This window comes from Bacillus rossius, chromosome 2 (genome assembly GCF_032445375.1).
Source record: "Bacillus rossius redtenbacheri isolate Brsri chromosome 2, Brsri_v3, whole genome shotgun sequence".
NCBI lineage: Eukaryota > Metazoa > Arthropoda > Insecta > Phasmatodea > Bacillidae > Bacillus > Bacillus rossius.
This window is the reverse complement of record NC_086331.1, coordinates 123,050,968-123,056,967: the sequence shown is the minus strand read 5'-3', so window position 1 is coordinate 123,056,967 and position 6,000 is coordinate 123,050,968.

Below are 6,000 nucleotides of genomic sequence, written 5' to 3'. Positions count from 1 at the left end.
AAAATATTTTCATTCGTAATGTAGTGTCAACCTCAATTTTATGGTAGACACTTAGCGCAAAATGGAATTTTAAGTTTTAGTTTTTCGTAAAATTGGCAATTATCTCCCTGTTATTTGTGATTGTGGCACATCTGCATCCCTTGTTCTAAAACAAGAAAGAAATTCTTCTGATAGTAATTACAAGCTCAGAGTTGTATACTTTGCCAAACAGACAACTGTGCAGCAGCCTGCCAGTATAGGTTATGAGAGAATAATGTTCGATGGCAAAGGATGTAGAAAAATGAGTTGGTGAGAGTGAGTGATTCTGATGCAGATGGAGAGGATATCCGAAAGATCTGCCTCTGCTCAGGTTAATACGATAGGTATTTTTTATGATTAAATAAGTAAACAGTAATATCATTTTATATGGGAAACCAATTATTTGAGGAAATTGTTACATGGGACATAACAGCGCACATGTGTGGCGAAAATGGCGGGCCGTATTATATAGGAACTCGTATTTTGCTGGAACGTCTTAAATGATTTTCACTGAATGGTGGTTCCTAAAAGAGAGGGACTATTTGTATTAAAATTTACCAGTTATTTTTATGTTATATCAAAAGTGTTGTTTGTTCTAGAATCAGCACGTGCAGTTGGCAGTGCAATGGCTGCCAATAATATTCCCATTGTAATTCCATGCCATCGTGTGGTAAATGCTGACAATAAAATTGGCAAATTCTCTGCAGGAGTGAAATTGAAGACTTGGTTGCTTATGCATGAAGGTTGTGTGGTGAAGAAAGGTAAACTGCATATTAAGAAGTAAAATACGAATGTACTTTGTGATGAGCAGTGCGATTTCAACACAGGAACATTATATTCTGTTGTGTTTTTAATTTTTTAAACTGCTTTGTGCCATAATTTTACTCAACTATTTGGTTTATATTTTCATTTATCAAGTGTATAATATGTGGCATATGACTTGAGCAGTCCCTGTTTTATGAATCTCTACATTTTTTGTTAATGAATCAGTACATAACAATTTCTGGCTGTCATTTTCATTGCAACAAATATGTAGATGTCTAAAGTTAAGTGTTCTTAAATACCTTAAAACAGTTCATTTCGGGTTGCTGTAAATATGTGGTCCAGGTAAATCTTTAGTTTATAAGAATTATATGTGTGCCAAATCGTTAAGACATTGAAGACAAGAGAGAAGGAAGCACTTGGGAAGGATTGAAGAGAGTAGTTCTTAGTTTTACTGCAGAAGTTTGTGTTGCTTAAGCAGCCTTTACTGCTTCTGCTACTTATAGAGTTAATGGTGGAAAAGTGCAGAGCATTTTTAACATTTGTAATACTCAGTGTTGACTACCATGTTTCTTTACAACCATATTTCTAGGACCATATTGGCAGAAGGCAAGATAAATAAATGTGCTTGAGACTGAAATGGATATAATGTTTGTGTCACAAGGCAAGTGTTGTATGTTATTTTTAAACTGTAGTTTCTTCTTAATCCAAACTGCAGTTGTATGATTTTATAGCCCCACTCAAAACTGTTACAGTTATGCTGTATTTTGGTTCATTTAAGCTACTGTTATTGTATTTTAGTTCCTCTTGTTATGTTTAATAAAATTGACATGTTAACTAAAATGGCCAGCATATAATGGTTTCTCTGTTGTAAGTGGTCAATAGATACCAAAAATGTAGGACAGCCCAAGAATCAAGGGCCAACATTTAAGTTTTGCTCACTTTCAGATTCATACATGCTTTACCACACCAGAACATATGTCCATTGATGATGCTCACCATCTTGTAAGGGACACATGTAACCTTCCAAGTCTAATTTAACACAAACAATATAAAAGTGTTTGGACCTATAACTCCATATAAAGGGTGTTACATGGAGCTATAACTCCATATGAAGGGTGTTACATTTTATGATTGATAAGTTGGTACTAAACAAATCAGAATGCTTGATACACTGGATTTCAACCAAAAAAAACTTGAGCTAGAGAAACATTATGACAATATTAGGTCAGTACTTACATGGGAAAATAAAATTAAAATGTAACCAACCATTTCCCTTAAAAGTTATAAAAATAACTATGGTAAGTAAATACCCAATTTAATATGGTTATTAGGGGACATAACTAACACCAGTGTTAACGATATATTGGGAATTAACAGGGAGAAAACCAATCAAGTCATTAAACGTAATAAAACTAAGATCTTTGAAGGTATGGTATGTGTGTGTAAAACTGCATAATGGGGTTTAAAAGTGGACTTTTTCAGGCTTTCTCACTCAAGATTGTTGGGAAATAAAAGGTTTAATGAGTTAAATTTTCAGTATCAGCTTTAGTAAATATACATCTTAATTTTTTGTTATGTTCTTTAAACAGTTGAAAAAGTGGCATAATGACGTACCTACTTATTTGTAAGCAGCACCCTCCGTTTGAATAGTTGCTATCACAATGTGATGAAGAGATAAAACCTGTGTGATCTGATGAAAATGATAAACATTTTGGTCACAAGCGTACAGCTTGTAGACTCAGCAAGCACTAAGATACATTTTCTGTTGGGTAATAAACAGTAACTGCCTGGAAGCATACCAACTCTGGACTACCACTGGAGATTTTTATCTTGACAGCTGTCATGGGAGCAAGTGGGAACTGCAATGTGCAGAGGTTGGCAAGGACCGGAAGTGGGGAAGTTGTTGTTGTTGTAATGCAGTATGGCAGAGAATGGTGAGAAAGAGAGAATAAAGGAATCTTACAATCATAATGAAGCTGTTATTATAAAATACTATAACATGGCGCAGTCTGTAAATTAACATCATCATGGACACATTGGTGAAGCCTATCAAGAAGCTTCGACGTGACGGGGATGTTGCCAGCAACTGGCTACAATGGAAGAAGAAATTCAAATACTACCACGAGGCAATCGGCGGGGAGAATCTTTCGGCAAACAGACAAATAGCTCTTTTGATCAATTCCATGAGCTATGATGCTGACGATATTTATGAAAGTTTTCAATTTGTCGACGGTGAAGTACGTGATTTACCTACAGTGCTAACTAAGTTCGATACTTATTTTCTACCTAGACGTAACCTCACGTTTGAGCGTCATGTTTTCTTTACGTGCTCGCAACAAGAAGGCCAGTCATTTGATGGTTATGTTGCGGAGTTGCGGAAGAAATCTGCAACTTGTGAGTTTGGCCCAATGCAAGATGATCTCATAAAGGACCGTATTGTGTGCGGCATTCGGGATAACAATTTGCGTCAGCGTCTACTGAAAGAACACAACCTCACACTGGTTCAAGCAATTGATGCGGGCAGAACTACAGAAGTGACAACGAAGCGCCTTGCGAAGTTTCAAGATGAGCCAGCAGCAGTACAAGAAGTCACGCTTCATCGGAAAACGTCATATACACTCCAGCGTGGTAAGAAGGATGATTCAGCATGTCAAAATGCTAACAACGATCAGTGGCGATTTCAGTGCGACCGGTGTGGTAAAAAACATGAGCGTCGGGCATGTCCAGCTTATGGTGTAAAGTGTGATTCATGCGGCGGCAATAATCACTTTGCTAGGATGTGCCGCTCGAAGAAAAAGGTGAGGGAAGGGCTTCGTGTAAGTTCTGCATCATCCTCATCATCATCGGAAGACGATATGATTGTTGCTGAAGTTAAGTGTACAAAACCGGTATCCTCTACATCTTCAACACGTAAGTCAGTGGATTTGTGTGTTGAGTCTGTATCCCATGCCAGATCTGAATCGGAATGGACAGCAAAGGTGGAGGTAACGAATAACCATTTCATTAACTTCAAGTTGGACACTGGTGCCCAGACCAATTTAATTCCGCAGGACATGTTCGAACGGTTGAGAATTAGTCATAAACATTTGCTTTCCTCAAATGTGAGATTGGTTAACTATCTAGGAGATAAGATACCTTTTCATGGCAGGTGTTATCTGAAGTGTACCTATAATGGTAGGGTTAGGGTGTTGGAATTTTATGTGGTTGAAAAAAAACATACATCTCCCATTCTAGGATTATCAGCATGTGTTATGTTAGACTTGGTACGGAAAGTTGATTCTGTTGAAGCAAAAGCTAAGGATGCAGGGCTCACAGACCTAGTTGCTAACTATCCTCAGTGTTTTCGAGGCATAGGAGTACTACCTGGAGCTTACAAGATGGTGCTAAAAAGTGATGCAACACCTGTCATCCATGCACCTCGTAAAGTTCCAGTAGCACTGAGAGAACCCCTAAAGAAAGAATTGGATAGATTAGTCAAGGAAAATATTGTTTCTAAAGTCGATGGGCCCACAGAATGGGTCAATTCTCTTGTTATTGTGCACAAACGTGACAATAGTATTCGAATTTGTTTGGACCCACAGGATTTGAATAAGGTTTTGATGAGGGAACATTTCCCTTTACCGACGCTGGAGCAGGTTACATCCCAGATGGCAGGCGCAAGGTTTTTTAATGTTCTGGATGCCTCGCAGGGATTTTGGCAAGTGCAGCTGAGTCAGGACAGCACAGACTACTGCACTTTTAATACACCATGGGGCAGGTACAAATTTTTGCGCATGCCTTATGGTATATGTTCTGCTCCAGAGGTCTTTCATCGCAGGTTTGGGGAAGTCTTTGAAGGGCTGCCTGGGGTACTCACATATGTTGACGATGATATATGTTGGGGCAGTACGGAACAGGAGCACCATCAGAGACTTACTGCACTGATGGAAAGAGCAGCCAAATGTGGGGTAAAGTTCAACAGCAATAAATGTAAAATAGGGGTAAAACAGGTTCATTACATGGGACATGTGCTTACAGAGAAAGGTATTGCTCCTGATCATAACAAAATATCAGCTGTTAAAAACATTGATATCCCATCCTGCAGTAAAGATGTGGAACGATTTCTAGGAATGGTAACCTACCTTTCAAAATTTGTTCCCAATCTTTCCGAAGTCACAGGGTTCTGTTAAAAAAGGACGTGCAGTGGCATTGGGAACAGGAACAGGTTGTCGCTTTTGAAAAACTCAAAGAGCTGTTGTGCAACAGTCCTGTTTTAGCATATTATGATGTTAGTAAGCCAGTTATATTGTCAGTTGATGCATCTCAAAGTGGGTTGGGTGCAGTTTTACTTCAGGAGGGTCATCCCATTGCATATGCATCTAAGTCTCTTACTGTCACTGAAAGACGATATGCTCAAATAGAAAAAGAAATGCTTGCAATAGTTTTCGGAGCAGAGCATTTCCATCACTATATTTATAACAGGCAGGTCACTGTTGAAACAGATCATAAGCCACTGGTAACCATTTTTAAGAAACATTTGGTAGACTGTCCTGCTAGGTTACAAAGAATGCGACTTCGATTGCAACGGTATACCTTAAATGTTGAGTACAAACCAGGTTTACAGATGTTCATACCAGATACCTTATCTCGTGCATGTCAAACTTGTCCAAGCTCGACAGTACGCACAGACTTTGAGCAAGATGTAGAGTTACAAGTTTGCTCTGTGGTTGTGTCTACCAAGATAACAGATGCCAAGTTGTTAGAAATACAGGAGCATACTGGTAAAGACGCTGAACTTCAGACTTTGTCTCGCATCATATCTGAGGGCTGGCCTAGTAGGTATCATCAGGTGCCCCCAGACCTGAAAAAGTTCTGGACGTACAAAGAAGATCTCAGCTGTGCTTATGGTCTTGTTTTAAAAGGCAATGCTATCGTTATTCCAAAGTGTATGAGACAAGAGCTCCTTCATTGTATTCATGCAGCTCATCAAGGTACAGAGAAATGCATACAGCGGGCACGGGGTACTGTTTTCTGGCCGGGTATGACATCCGAGATTGTCCATCTCGTGACCAATTGTGATGTGTGCAATAAATACCAAAAATCTAAGCGGAAGCAGCCACTTCTTCCTCACCCAGTGCCTGATCATCCATGGCAAAAAGTAGGAATTGATGTCTTTTTTTTACATGATAAGCCATATTTGCTGGTAGTGGATTACTATTCCAAATGGGTCGAGCTGAA